Raw genomic sequence first — 16874 nt, forward strand, 5'->3', positions numbered from 1 at the left:
TGTCATTCATTAGAGGGCCCTAAAATGAGCTCAAATTTTCCCTAATGTTTTACACAAAAATATTCTCATGCCATGTGCTCCCTATGCTCTGTTTACAACAATGCTTAAGCTTCTAGAAAATGGAACACAGGCTCTTTGATACACATCTACAGGTGTATACCTATCGATGACCTTGTGATTGTGCACAAAGATGTATATTGTTGGGTGGTTGCAAGATGAGGGTACTCACTTTCGTTCACTCTCTCTAAAATTGGGACATCCATGCATCTCGGGCGGAGTACCTCGATCGTGATAGTGCCGCGAATTAAAAGATGACACGTGCCTCCCGAGCCTAAATCGTCATATCTCGATCGAGATGCCAACTAATGCCACGCTAGCAGGTCCGGGTTTCCAGGCGTCATCCATGTCACCAATACATGTCACCGCCACCACATTATCTCGATCGAGATATCTATGCCACTCGGATCCACATCAGGTCCACGCTGTATCCCCCTAGGCATATTTCACTAGCACATCTCCATCGTCCACGTATCTCGAACGAGAAATTTACATCAAATCGTGACCATTCATTGTTCGAGGTAATGGGATACAATCTCCACCGTCCCCATATCTCGATCGAGATACTGAGATCAAATCTCAGCTGTCCAAATATCTCGATCGAGATACAGAGATACAATCTGCACCATCCAAATATCTCGATCGAGATACGTAGATGCAATATCCACCGTCCAATTATCTCGATCGAGATACGTAAACGCAATCTATACCGTCCATTCAAGTACGTTGGAAGATGCGATCTCGGCCGTTTAAATATCTCGATCGAGGTATATAATGAATCTTGACCGTCGAGATACCTTGTCGTGGGAATGCCTTTAAATCGTGGCCGTCCATGTACCTCGAACGAGATAGTAATATCAAATCTCAGCCGTCGATCCTTCCCCAACCCTAAAATTAGGTGTGTATCTTGGCCGTATGTTACACTAACCCTAATATCCAGAGCGTTAATCTTGCAAACCCTAAATGCATGATGTTACCGAACCTCGATCGAGGTTATAAAACCGGAAAACTTTTTTTTTTGCCTCATTGTCACAAGTCGTTTTCACTCTCCTTGCTCTCTTGATTTGGATTAGCATTAGTGAGCCCATTAGCTTTGTTTTTTAGCTTCATTAGTGCTACTTAGCACTAAGCATTAGACCCTTCACATTAGACCCTTCACATTGGACCCTTCACATTTGGCTTAGGTTTTAGCATGGAGGGCCACGAGGAGGGCCACTCATCTATTGCGGACCTCATCGCGGAGATAGACCGCGAGTTAGCGGCTATCCGTAGGAGTGCTAGAGACACTCCGTCTACATTACATATCGTGGCAGACTTGGAGGCGATGCTTGCGTCCCTTCGTAGCCTTCACGATATTGTTTATGTAGATGAGTGGATAGCCCACCATCGCGCTGCTCCTGTGTCACATGGCCTGACATATCGTCAGGTCTGTGATCTTGCTCCTATTAGGGATGGAGCTTACCTAGATCTTTTCCTCGATAGTCGTGGGATGAGGCCCGGGGCGGGCAAGCCCCTCACTATTTCGCGGTGTTCGCATCCTCGTATGGTGGCACATATCTATAGTCGATATGTTGTCGCATATGGGAGGATGCCGAACAACCGCCAGATTCCCATATACTTCGCAAAGCAGTTATATGCGGAGTTTGTCTTAGGGGAGGAGGTGGATTACACCAGCCATCGTCCGGGTGGTGGTGCTGGCCGAGGCCGTCTCCAGGACCAGGGTAGGCGGCCTCCACCAGTCCTTCATGTAGCACCTACCACAGATCCTTCATTTGTGCCATTGTCGACAGTAGAGGCTCTTGGCACGCAGGTCGGCATTGACGTACGGAGTACCACGGAGAGCATCCAGCACGTGGTGCGCCTATTCTCACGATCTATACCGACGACAGATGTGGAGGTATTTACATATATATTACGTCTTAAGTTTTTTTGGTCATTTATCTTCATGTTTATATATACTTTTCTATATTTTTACATGAGCAGCATGGTTGATTGTGTCACGTAGGTTCCCACGCCTACCACTGAGAGCCTCACTCAGGAGTTGGTAGAGGCAAGAGCGGAGATTGACCGCCTCAGAGCTGCATTACAGATGGCAGAGGCAGCTACTGCAGAGGCACAGCATCTGAGAGAGTCCGACATCCAGCAGGTAGGTTTCTCTTGCACGTAAAAGAGTTATAATTAAGGTCCTAAGTTATAAATTTCTTTAAGTAATACCTAATGAGAGACTAATCAATTATTTTAATGCTTTACTTTTTTGCGTAGGCTCGGACCGAGGTAGAGAGCTCCAAAGCTGAGGCACAGCATCATCAGATTATGGAGCAGATTGCCCAGCACAGGGCAGAGCAGCTGATGCTGCATGTTCGAGAGTATCGTAGATCCTCGGACGTGACAGTGCCTTACCTACCTTTATATCCACGGCCTGTCATCACAGAGGTTTTTCGACGACCTCTCCCGCAGGATGCACCATCCTTCCTACGTGATGCGTGCTGCTCTTTATGTATCGAGGACATTGATAGTACAGGAGGATATGCCCTGGGATGTGGACATATTTTCCACTTGTCTTGCATCACCCAGGAGCTAGTCCGGTTCTCAGCATGCCCCTCCTGCCGTGCACGCGTCGACCTAGCGACGTACAGGGTATTGGGCATCGATGATCTTCACCCAGGCCTTGTTCGAGTAGATGCCAGGACTGGCAGGCCTGTCGACTTTACATCAGCTATGGACTTGGGACTCGACGCCTTCGACGATAGAGCCCAGGAGCCTGAGGTGCCTCCTGAGATAGAGTGGAGCTCACATGAGTTCGACGCTTACCAGAGAGTCCTACATGAGAGCCAGGTCACAGCATATGAGCGCGTGGGTGGTGCTGGCCCTAGTGGCACATCGGGTGATGGTGCTAGCAGCAGTGCTGCTTCTCATGAGCAGCGTGTCCTTACAACAGAGGAGCTTACACGAGCAGAGTGGCAGACACGCACCATTGCAGATTATAGATTTTGGGTTTACAGACAGAGGCGTCTTGCATTAGCACGACGTAGAGAGAGAGAGAGGGCCATAGCAGCTTTTGGGACTCGTGAGCTCCCGAGTACACCGGCACCAGCTCACGATCCTGCCTTTGAGGCAGACCTCCCCGCAGACATTCGACGACCCCCGCAGCCGGCACAGCCTCCTCGACGTGCACAACAGCCTCGACGCGCACGTCGACCGGAAGTTAGAGATGACGATTTTGATTGGGTTGCTGTTGATAGTGACTAAACTCAGACTAGCTGGGTTAGCTCACTTACATTGTACTTAGATTTTTGGGCAGTGACTAACCTCAGACTAGCTGGGGTAGCTCATTTTCATTCTGATGTACTTATTTGATGTTTATATCATTATGAGTTTTTTCATTATTGAGTATCATTACATTTTAGTTGATGTTCTTGATTTTATTATATTTTTTAATACTTTGGCTATCATATTGTTTGTTGAAAATCTCCATGCCATCGTACACAAACATGCTCTGATGGGGACCAAACTTTGCAAGCATGGGGGGGCACCCACCCCCACATGCTTGCAAAGTTTGGTCACAATCAGAGCATGTTTGGATTGGTAATTAGCGCCCAGTGCGGGTTTCTGAAGTCTCTTGGTGCTTAAGAGGCCATGGAAAATCCGGGCCTTCCCCATACCATCGTACCCAAACATGCTCCGATGGGGACCAAACTTTGCAAGCATGTGGGGGTGGGTCCCCCCCACATGCTTGCAAAGTTTGGTCACAATCAGAGCATGTTTGGATTGGTAATTAGCGCCCAATGCGGGTTTTTCAAGTCTCTTGGTGCTTAAGAGGCCATCGAAAATCCGGGCCTTCCCCATACCATCGTACCCAAACATGCTCCGATGGGGACCAAACTTTGCAAGCATGTGGGGGTGGGTCCCCCCCACATGCTTGCAAAGTTTGGTCCCCATCGGACCTTGTTTGGTCCCGCACTGGGCGCCAATTACCAATCCAAACATGCTCTGATTGTGACCAAACTTTGCAAGCACGTGGGGGGGACCCACCCCCACATGCTTGCAAAGTTTGGTCCCCATCGGAGCATGTTTGGATTGGTAATTGGCGCCCAGTGCGGGACCAAACAAGGTCCGATGGGGACCAAACTTTGCAAGCATGTGGGGGGGACCCACCCCCACATGCTTGCAAAGTTTGGTCCCCATCGGAGCATGTTTGGGTACGATGGTATGGGGAAGGCCTAGATTTTCCATGGCCTCTTGAGCACCAAGAGACTTGAAAAATCCGGACTGGGCGCTAATTACCAATCCAAACATGCTCCAATTGTGACCAAACTTTGCAAGCATGTGGGAGTGGGCCCCCCCCCATGCTTGCAAAGTTTGGTCCCTATCGGAGCATGTTTGGGTGCGATGGTATGGGGAAGGCCCGGATTTTCCATGGCCTCTTAAGCACCAAGAGACTTGAAAAATCCGGACCGGGCGCTAATTGCCAATCCAAACATGCTCCGATGGGGACCAAACTTTGCAAGCATGTGGGGGTGGGTCCCCCCCACATGCTTGCAAAGTTTGGTCATAATCAGAGCATGTTTGGATTGGTAATTAGCGCCCAGTGCGGGCTTTTCAAGTCTCTTGGTGCTTAAGAGGCCATGGAAAATCCGGGCCTTCCCCATACCATCGTACCCAAACATGCTCCGATGGGGACCAAACTTTGCAAGCATGTGGGGGTGGGTCCCCCCCACATGCTTGCAAAGTTTGGTCACAATCGGAGCATGTTTGGGTACGATGGCATGGGGAAGACCCGGATTTTCCATGGCCTCTTAAGCACCAAGAGACTTGAAAAACCCGCACTGGGCGCCAATTACCAATCCAAACATGCTCTGATTGTGACCAAACTTTGCAAGCATGTGGGGGGGACCCACCCCCACATGCTTGCAAAGTTTGGTCCCCATCGGAGCATGTTTGGGTACGATGGTATGGGGAAGGCCCGGATTTTCCATGGCCTCTTAAGCACCAAGAGACTTCAGAAACCCGCACTGGGCGCCAATTACCAATCCAAACATGGTCCGATGGGGACCAAACTTTGCAAGCATGTGGGGGGGACCCACCCCCACATGCTTGCAAAGTTTGGTCCCCATCGGAGCATGTTTGGGTACGATGGTATGGGGAAGGCCCGGATTTTCCATGGCCTCTTAAGCACCAAGAGACTTGAAAAATCCGGACCGGGCGCTAATTGCCAATCCAAACATGCTCTGATTGTGACCAAACTTTGCAAGCATGTGGGGGGGACCCACCCCACATGCTTGCAGAGTTTGGTCCCCATCGGAGCATGTTTGGGTACGATGGTATGGGGAAGGCCCGGATTTTCCATGGCCTCTTAAGCACCAAGAGACTTGAAAAACCGGCACTGGGCGCCAATTACCAATCCAAACATGCTCTGATTGTGACCAAACTTTGCAAGCATGTGGGGGGGACCCACCCCCACATGCTTGCAAAGTTTGTTCCCCATCGGAGCATGTTTGGGTACGATGGTATGGGGAAGACCCGGATTTTCCATGGCCTCTTAAGCACCAAGAGACTTGAAAAACCCGCACTGGGCGCTAATTGCCAATCCAAACATGCTCTGATTGTGACCAAACTTTGCAAGCATGTGGGGGGGACCCACCCCCACATGCTTGCAAAGTTTGGTCCCCATCGGAGCATGTTTGGGTACGATGGTATGGGGAAGGCCCGGATTTTCCATGGCCTCTTAAGCACCAAGAGACTTCAAAAACCCGCACTGGGCGTTAATTACCAATCCAAACATGTTCTGATTGTGACCAAACTTTGCAAGCATGTGGGGGTGGGTTCCCTCCCCATGCTTGCAAAGTTTGGTCCCCATCAGAGCATGTTTGGGTACGATGGCATGGAGATTTTCAACAAACAATATGATAGCCAAAGTGTTAAAAAATATAATAAAATCAAGAACATCAACTAAAATGTAATGATACTCAATAATGAGAAAACTCATAATGATATAAACATCAAATAAGTACATCAGAATGAAAATGAGCTACCCAGCTAGTCTGAGGTTTGTCACTGCCCAAAAATCTAAGTACAATGTAAGTGAGCTAACCCAGCTAGTCTGAGTTTAGTCACTATCAAGATAGAGATCTAGTCAGCAGCACCCTCTCTAGCTCTCAACTGCTCTAGAATGCTCTCATGGTCATCCACTCGAAGCCGAAAACGAGGGTGAGAACTGTGTTTTCGGCTCTGTACTTGAACAAGAGTGAGCCTGGTAGCAACCACTAGATGAGAGAACTGAAATGCCTCTAACTCCCACTTCCACTGCTGGAACTCAAGACTCCCCCGATGAAGTCGAATCTGCTGGTAGAACCGGCCTGCCACAATCATGCTATGGGCGTCATAAGAAAACCCATGATCATCCACTGTATCCTGGTCAAGCATGCACTTTGGCCTAGTGCAACTCATTAGATAGTAGTCTACTCCCTCGCTATTTCCCTCACTGGCAATAACAACAAATACATCACCCTCCTGTAGCAAATCTATCAGGTCATCATAACTGACCATGAACGCAGGACCTGTGTGCTCATCAGACACCACTGGATATGAAGGATGCTCGGGGGAGAGGAATGTCTGTATCCATGCATCTGCCCATCCTCTCGAGGCACAATGTGACCAATCGCCATCCATACATGCTCCACAGAAGCATGCAAACCGTCGTATGTAAATCGTGGGGGCCGCCATGCACGTGCTCCTGATGGAATGTAAGCCCAAGGTGCCAGGTACTATGTCACAATCATGGGAGGCTCTATGGTCAATCATGCCACCATCCACATGCCAAAAAAATCTCCTGACAATCCGAGCATCACGTTTGGGGTACGATGATGCTGCACTCCCACACAAATGTTGGGAGCACCACTCGACTACATGGCCCGCATCTCTGAACCGCTGAGCATCCTGTCGCAGCTGATGACGCCTCAAGGCACGTTTCACACACGCGCCTACACCATCATGCTCACCCTTCCCGTGACCAGTCTCAAAGAATGACCAAATCACTGGGATACTAGACTGCACATGCCACCTATAAATCCATAAAAGATAGTCTTAGTTATTGTTTTCTTTAAGATGTTCTAGTGAATTTAGTTTAATTGTAAATGTAAGAAAGCCATAAGTACTACCTGTAGAGCCAATAGAATTGACGTGATGACTTGAACTGTGCGCCACAACCATCCGACCAAACCCATCGCTGGACATGTCTGATCCCACAATCTCCTAAAAAATCGTCATGGAGACGAAAACAGTGTTGCACAAAATGTGCATCATGTGAACGATCATCACTGATATAGAAATGATACTCTCGAATAATGACACGGGTCTCGGGGGTACTCGCTATCCCATCTACATGAGCCTCTGCATGTCGATAGCTAATGTGGACCAAAATAGCAACCTGGTGAGGTAAGCAATACATACGTTTAGGACACAAAAAATCAATTAAGTAATGTAGCTCAAACATAAAACAAATATTACAAAATATAACCATTACCTGCTCTGAGAAGTAATACTCAGATTGTATCTCCTGAAAAGGTGTGAAAGTGTAGTTCTCTGCAAAATCAATCACAGAGACGACCACACCAATAGGAAACTCTGCTAGGCATGCTCGGAACTGACGATCCTGCCACTTGGCACAATGACTGTGCCGTATGTAAGGGTAGATCTGCTCCCTGAATGTGGCTGTGAAGTGACAACGTGGTGTATGTTTGTCCACGAGCTGCAACTTCCTGGATTGTCCACCACTTTGGAGCTGGTGTGTCACATACTCATAACGTTGCCATGCCACTATCTCTTGGTCACTTGCATCAAGATCTACCATCTGTAGATATGCAAGTGAACCACATGATGTGCAATTGCTCTCCACACAAGGCATCCTATGGAACTGGGCATCCTCCGTGCGTGCACACAAAAGAGAGTGGATGAAATCACGTGGACTACGAGGCAACTCTCTATGCCCACTAAGAGAACGGAACACATCATAAAAAAGTTTGAACTCAACATGGTAGCGACAACAACATGTGTCACGCTGACGTGAGTACCTCACAAACCAAGGCTTACACCCCTCAAATGACCTTTGCCCAATTTTAAGCTTTGGATACAAAGCCACAAACTGAGAATACAACTCAGTTTGGGACATTTCAAGAAAGCAAGCACCGTGCTCAATGAACACTCCTCTTGTCACTCTCTTACGCAAAGCTTTCTTGAAAACTGGCGATGCACGACAATTCTCCTCCCAAAAACTTTCTATCAAGGTTCTAGTGGTTTCATCTAGTAGGCGATCATGCCTAGCTACACGACCACTACTCGCCCACATAGCACCAACCTCATTGGCATCTAAACTTTGTCGCCTAATAGACCCAACTCTAAGTGCGTGTGGTGCTATGGAAAGGATGCGAGATGTGGCACTAACCTTACCCTTCATTTGGGAGCTACTTATGGCTGCTACAATAGCCCGTCGAGCAGCCAAAGCGTCCGCAGAGTTCCTCTTCTTGTTAACTATATAGGAATGACGAACACTTTGTAGCACCGCCATGCCAGCTCTCCTCTCTCTTCGACCTCCAATGTCGGAAAGCGCCCTGCAGTTGGCCATGTTGGGCAGATCAATCAAAGCATCAAGCACACATGCCTGTGATGAAGACGTGAGGTCTTTGAAATAGGAATGGAAGATTGCATGGGCACGACGATGTGCCCCTGACTTTGATAGTTCTTTCCTATCCACACGAAGGGTGCCCAAAGGAGGGGGGGTGGGTTCTTATAGAAGAGAGGACTCAAGAAGGGCGGGTTCATGTGGATTATCTAAACTAAGGGGTAGTGGGGGGGAAGAGGGCGAAGGGAGAGGAAGTGGAAGAGGAGGAGCAAGGCTTGGATCATCGCCAACGGAAGGTGTTGCTCGTTGACGTGCTCTCCACTCTCTCTTTCTCTCACGAGCTACCCTTCTCCTCTCCTCCTCTTGAACTTGGTGGATGGGGGGGAGTCTAGTCCTATCACGTTTCCGACTCCTACGACTTTGAGAACCCATTCTCAAGGAAGCTAAGAGAGAAAATATTATAAAGGCTCAATGATGGGATAGTACTAGAGATAAGTGTGGGATAGTACTAGAGATGTGTGATTATATAGGAAAAATAGGTTATCCACTTCAAATCTCACTGGATTTCCTATCTAAGATTGATTGGATAACTAAGATAAACATAAAGATAATTAAAGATAAACTATTATCCACTTAAAAATTAATATTATTTATAATATTTATTAACAAGTCTAAATATTTATCATTACTAGATATATAAATATATCTTTAAAGATATCTTTTATTTTATAATTATATAACTACTTTTTTTAAATAAAGTATTTTTTTCAAATTTTATTCAAAGGTTTATTCTACATAAAAAATTTTCAAGAAATATAAAATTAAAAAATTTATTTTTTTTAAAATTAATAATATGATCTTTAATAATATTTGTATTGATCTAATCCCAAAATATAATCCTTTAAAATTAGTGATTTTAAATTCTTTTATTTAATAAGTTACATATATTTTATTATTTAAATTTCTATATTCTATTTTTCTAAATTACTAAATTAACTTTTGCAAAAATATGTTTTTGAAAAAAGAGGGGAGGTGGGAAGGAGATGCCACGTGTCACAAGCGTGCATGACACGTGGCATTCTCTTGACATGTGGCACTATTATAGTTGATGTGGCAATTCCATGATGTGGCATGCCATGTCACCATGTGCGAGGTGGCATGCAAAGGTGGCAAGATGATGTGGCATTAATGATGACTAGGATGATGAGGTGGGGAGTCAACTAGGTTGACCATGTTGACATGGAGGGTGGAGGTGGCAAGCTGAGGTGGCAAGCTGCTTATGTGGATCCTCTCGATGCTCACGTGGACATAAAGTGGCATGCATATATAAGGTTTGGGCCTACCCAAGCCTCACACATGGAATGAAACCTAAGCTGTGAAGTTTACCAAGCCTAGATTTCCAAACCTAACTAGGATTGGTTTTAGACTTGAAAAGGGGAGAGTGGACACAATATGGGAATTTTCACTTGGGAGGATTGAAAATGGACCTTCCCATACTCAAATCAAGCCAAATTTTTTTTAATAAATTCATGGCAACAAGAGTATTGATCCCTTGAGTTTTTAGATTGAAAGATTCAATATTTAATTTTCTAGAATTAAATTAATATTGATTTAATGGGCCTCTGACAGTCATAATAAATTTTCCAAAGTAAATCTACAAAAATCAAACCGTTAGATTTGTAATTTTACCTTATACCCACATTATACTAATCTTTCCCAATCTAATCATCACTAGATCCATACAATTTGAGCATTTTAAATGGTAGATATGGTGGGAGGATAAAATAGTATATTTTTTAACAATTCTAATATCTTTTAAATAATATAGAAAATAGTAGAACACATCAAAAATTACTCGATAAATCAAGTTAAGCTCTATGTTATTTGTATTTGTGATATGCAAAGTGGGAACATCATATGAGTAATAATGTAAAAGTTATAGGCAATTTACTCACATTCACTATACCTGTCTAAACCTAGGACAGGGCCTGTATACAAACTTGGTTCCCAAAGAAAAGGGGATTTGCAATTATTGGATATTCGATCAGATTATAGTTTTAGGTGCCCAACTTTGCATATGATGTTTCATTAGAAGACCTTGAAGTGAAACTCCTTGGCTAACTATGAGAGATTGGCTATTCTTCTTGAAAAAATGCCTGTTTTTCAGCTAAAGCCAAGGGCGCCCACGACATGAAACTAGATAACCTCATCTTGCAACCACCCTGTTCCTAAAGGAAAATTTCAAGTGCTTGCTCTCAAGGATGTATCTAAGATTTTATGCTTGTCCACCCTTGCCTAAGCAACAGCTCAAGTGATCCTTATCAAAAAATCCTTAGTTTTCACTACATTTGGTAGTGCACATGGGGCAAAAGTATTAGCTTTCATGACCATTATCAATACAATAAGTGAGAAGGACCCTGAGGTGGTTGCTAAAGCTATGGTGTGGGACACCCTTCTTAGCACAAAGAAGAGGTGATTATTACCGGTACAACGGGTGAGAAGGACCCTGAGGTGATTGCTAAAGTTGTGGTGTCTGACACCCTTCTCAGCACAAAGAAGAGGCACATGTGCATGAAGGAAAAAAATAAAAGATTGGTGCCTTCAACATAGCTATGTGTGCTTGATGAAATCAAATTTACATTATGTATTGAAAAAAACCTCTTTTTTCACTCGTTGATGGTGTGAGGTTTCAAAGTATTATAAGTGGTGTACTGTAAAAACCTCCTTTTTCACCTAATGGTGTGAGGTTTCAAAGTATTATAATCTTACCTTCTAATATAAGTAAAGTCCTTAAGTGAATAATTAATATTGTTGTCTTTTTTGGGTTATATTAAGTGAATAATTAATATTCTCTTTTGGGTTTTATTGCGAAAATGTTGATGAATAATTTGATGCTCTCTATCTTCATTCTCAGAACACATATTGTTTGTCTCACAATATTTCTATTAACTCTCCCTCTTCCTCTCTCTCATGAACCCTGAGGGCTTTTTTATAGTAAGAAGTATATATAAATCTACATATATCAATACTGAAATTTATGCGTCTGCAAGTATATGGGTGAATATCTATTAGTAAATAAATTTATGTATATAGATATACATTTATAATTCTATTTAAAAGTATGTAAATAATGACAATGACAACATGCAAAATGTATAAGCCTATGGGAGCCTAATAATAAACATGAAGCCTAACACTATATACCATTCTATTTAAAAGTATGTTAATATATTGATGAAAACAACATGAAAAATGTGCCTTGCAATCCATAATTTCTGGAATTATGCATCCTATAATGATGCCAAGGGCTAGTGGGGGCTTCCTTATGTTAGGAATAGCAGGGCCGCAAGGTCACGAAAAAGTGCAAAATTATGTTTGGCAATTATCCATGCCCTTGCAGCACTGCTATTTTTGGCATAAGGAAGCCCCCACTAGCCCTTGGCAAGGCATCATTGTAGGAAACAATTATAAGAATGGAGTTATTTCATGAACATGGTATAAATATGGCATTAGAGTAAACATGGCATTATGTCACAAACATGGAATTAGAGTAAACATGTCATTATGTCACAAACATGGAATTAGAGTAAACATTGCAAACCACTCATTGAGTTAGCTCCATAGGTCATGATTGCCAATAGATAAACATGCAACGTGAGATCGATAGTGGGGTTGATGGTTGGAGGAATCAAGGATCTAGGGTCCACTGACCACAATGCATAGGTGGGAGGATCAAGGATCTTGTAGAGACATCAAAGAGATTGGCCCCCCATAAGGAAGCCCTTATAATGGAATAATTAGAGTAAATCTTGTCATTCTAGATGTTTTATGACATTATGCCCTGCACAACCTTTGTACATCACAAGGCAAGTTACACATAATATTTCCAGTCTGGATGTTTTTGGAAGATTCAATGTGTGCCCTCCACTAACCAGTTCAATGTCCATGGCCACTATAGGCTTCTTTCCGCCGCCAGCAGGCTGACATGTTCCAAACAAGAAGCGGGGTGGTATCTGTTGTGTACCTTGTTGCTTGTGCGCGCTCTCTATATATATATATATATGCTTCAGGTTGAGTCTCCTCATCATCTGATACTCCTCCTCTCTGGCGCGCCTAGAATGTTTCGTGGATTCATTTTTAGTGGTAGTAGACGCATGCTGAGCTTCTTGGGGGGTTTTTCAGCTTGCCAGGGGTGGTTGTCCCGTGGACCACTCTTGTAAGCTGGCTGTTTGGTGCGTGCCATGCTTATGAGCTAATGGACTGACTCCCTATGTGGTATTTATAGATGGCCGCCCAAATTAGGGTGCTCTCACACTAGGGTGTTCACATTGGGACGTGCTTTCAACTCAGTGCAAGTTTTTAATCCCTTCCTATCTATTTACACTATTTACAAAATGGAAGTGTGTATACCATTGAAAAACATTACATTGAAAAGGGGGACCTTAAGATTGAAGAGAATGACAAAAGAGCACGAAATCATAAATGTCTTGTATTACGCCTCGAGTTAAAAAACTTCAATTCCCTGGCATATTAAGTGTCAAATCATTTCCCACACTAAGTCATGATAGCATGCCCTATGGGTCCCAATCCTTGTTGCCATTTCTCTTTATTACTTTGTTTTTGTTGAAAACATATAGCTTTTGTAATATTCGATGCCCAAGATTTCTCTAATCCCAAGGATCTACCAAGTGTGTAGTAGCAAAAGAGCCAATCAAACATTTCGACAAGATAATTGCTTCGGGTTGCACCCCCTCTCCATGTCGAGTGTTTTTGAAATCAACACCTCGTTCTTGATAGTGAGACTTCTCCATTCCTTAGATCCTTCACATGTCTAGTGATCCATATCTTTCAATGAAATATTATCCATGTGCATAAACAGTACGCTACAAAAAAGAAGGAAATTATTTATTAGATGGATTAATTATTAGTAAAAAACAATTACGATTTCAAAACATCCAAAGACTTGCCATGTAGTGGATAATGCTTGTTTCACCCCATGCATCTATTATCAATTGTGTAAATATTGTGACATCTATTTAAAATATTGTCATCTCATCTTGAGTGGTACTTCTCTTCAACATGGCTGTGACCACCTTATCAAAGTAAACCCATACTTTTGCACAGTTATTACAAAGTGTTGAATTTATTTCTAAGGCAGCTTGCACTTTCATAATTCTTTCCACAACTCCCATCTCAATTTGGAGCTTTTGTTAGAAATGTTGTATATAGGAACCATCTTGCCTTTATTTTACTCATTGAGACCTCTTGAGCTACATAGTGTGTTTTTCTTGACTTTACCCATGACTTTTAAATTTCCTCCACGTACTCCTAAAGAGTTAAGAAGTGGTTCCACCTTTGAAACGGCTTCTTTTGACCTCTAAGTTGGCTTCATTGTGTATGTATAATCTATGTAAGTTTGAGAAGCTTGTAAAAGATTATCATCATAGCATGTAAAGTACATAAGTATACCTTGTCTTTAAGAAATGGTATGTTGGATTTCCAATTGAGGTCTTCAACATCCCGATTAGGAGGTGTGTACAAGTCATGAAAGAGAATACCATCAATCCATCTCACATTATTTTCGTCTATGGATTTATGCATTGACATCTTTAGAGAGAAGGGACAAGAATTTTTGGCACAACTAGACCTATCTCACAACCAAGCATGCCCTTTATTATTTATTCAAATCTCCTCCCAAGTGCTATTCAAGTGATGTACCAAGTGTTGAAATCTTTCAACACTTGGTACATCAAGTAGTACCCCCTTCATTTGGATGCTTTAACTGAGAAAACACGAGGGTATTTGTCAAACACCCACTTTAAAAGCTCATGAGTTTCTTTGGGTACCTCAAAAGATCCTAACCATCATACTTTATTTCCAAATTGAATATTGAATGAGGGTGTCATTAAAACATCCTTTGTATAGCCCATAGCTTCTTTCTTGAGCATAATGTTGATCCTTTCTATCTTACGACCCTTAAAAATCTAGCGCTTGTCTAATTTCAAGATAAAGTGAAGAGATCCCTTGCACCCTATCACATAATAAACCAAATCAAGAAATTAGAATCAATAGAAAACTCAATCCTGCTCTGACTCTTTCTATGCATCAACATCCATGGCAACCACCTGTGAAAGCTAGGTGTTCTTGATCTATTGCCTATCAATTGAATTAGTGTGGTGTTAATCGTTGTTGTAATTTGTGATTATTCATGTCTATCTCTTCTCCCCTTGTAATTCTACATAGTAATTCTCCCCTTGATTATTCATGTCTATCTCTTCTCCCCTTGTAATTCTACATGGTATCATCATCGCGAAAGCTTGCTTTCCTGAACTTTTAAGAGAAGATAGACATACTAGAGAGGAAGCTAACTATACATTTTCTTCATCAAAAACTAAGCGAGGGAGCATGAGATATGGTGAAATCAACTTTTGTAGAGAAAAAAGGAGGAAAATCATGAAAAGTGAAAGAGTGAAAGAAATTTGTAATTTGCAATCAACATTGACATTTCTGACATGAGAATCATTTACTATGAGGACTTCAAGCTACACCTAACATTTCTCAAGTTTTTTAAGATTTGGTCCCAATATTATATTCAACTAGATTGACCTTGTAAGATTTAGGAGCAAGAGATTCCAGAAGATCCATGTTACATGGATCTAAAATCCTAGCTCTCTCATTGGTTGGCCTATTCTTTTTTTAATACTTTCTTAGAGGGCCCTTTTGAGAGCCAAAAATTATCCGAATGATTTTCTAGAACTAGAGTCATGGATAAAAGATGGCACTCTAGCAAAAGCGGGTCCAACAGAACCACCTCTCTAAGGACATTCTTAAGAAACATACCCAATCGGGTATAATCTCTTCCTTGTGTAACCACCAACACCTGATAAGGAGTTGTTTGGAAAGTCTAATATTTTTAATGACATGAACTTTGGACACTTCCTATCTTCAGATCATTAAAGAAGGAAACCCTTGGCTTAGACCTCATGAAGATTTGATGCAAGTCTCCTCTTTTAACCCTACTAGCCCTTTTGATCCTACATTGGGAGCAGTCAAGCTCCTAGTAGAAGTTGCTCAAAATAAGCCTTTTCTAGCTTATGAGATGATAGGAAGTGTGAAAGAGAATGTGGAACAAAGTAGGTGGAAAGCCTACTAGCACTTTTGAACCTACTAGCACTTTTGACCCTACTAGCCCTTTTGATCCTACATTGGGAGGAGTCAAGCCCATAGTAGAAGTTGCTCAAAAGAAGCCTTTTCTAGCCTATGAACTGATAGGAAGTGTGAAAGAGTATGTGGAACAAAGCAGGTGGAAAGTCAAGGACTTGTCACTACCTTTGTCTGTGTAAACCCAATTAAGAAGTCCCCACCCGACTGATTTATTAGATGTGCATGTAGTGGCCTTCATGATAGAATGTTTCTTTGAAAAATGCAAAAATGGGCATCCTAGAGTGAGAAAAAAAGTTTACAATGTGTCAAGGAGTTATCATGGACAAGCTTGAACCTAAGAATTGGCAAGGAATATAACCAGAATGGAGATAAATCTACTTAAACAAGGAGTTATTCTGACAAGCTACCTGAGGATTGGCAGGAATATAATCAAAATGGAGACAAACCTACTTAAAAAAGGAAGAATTTTCTAGGGCCTATATAGTTTCTCCTAGGAGTTTAAGAATTAACCTTTTTTTCACTCCATATCTAAGGAGATGGTCACATTATAAAATCAACAAAAAGAGGGAAAATCTTCACACTACGCTTTTTGTTAAATTTGCAGCAATGTGATGAGCTATGGTGGATCAAATGCTAGAGTCAACATCATTAACAAAGATATTATATGATGATTAAGACGTGAGCAATTAACTCATAGCTTAATGTAGGCATGGATAATCAAAAACTAGCAAATTCTTATTAGGCCAATGCCTCAATTTATAGAGTTTACATCCAAGCATCTAATCCCACTGATCTCTCCTTGATTCAATCCACCTCTTTTGCTTGATTCTCTCCACCTCTTCCTAGAATATCTCCACACCTCCTAAATATTCTCATGCTACCCTTTATTCTCTCCCAGTAGATACTTCTCACCTTTTCACAGCTTCTCACTCATTTACAGATTCTCTTTTACAACCTCTTGCTAAGGGCTTGTTCCCGCACACACCCTATTCACTTGTATATTTCAACACCTCCCCTCAAGTGAATACTCCTAGCA

This window comes from Cibotium barometz, chromosome 1 (genome assembly GCF_041138505.1).
Source record: "Cibotium barometz isolate CiBa-2024 chromosome 1, ASM4113850v1, whole genome shotgun sequence".
Classification (NCBI taxonomy): domain Eukaryota; kingdom Viridiplantae; phylum Streptophyta; class Polypodiopsida; order Cyatheales; family Cibotiaceae; genus Cibotium; species Cibotium barometz.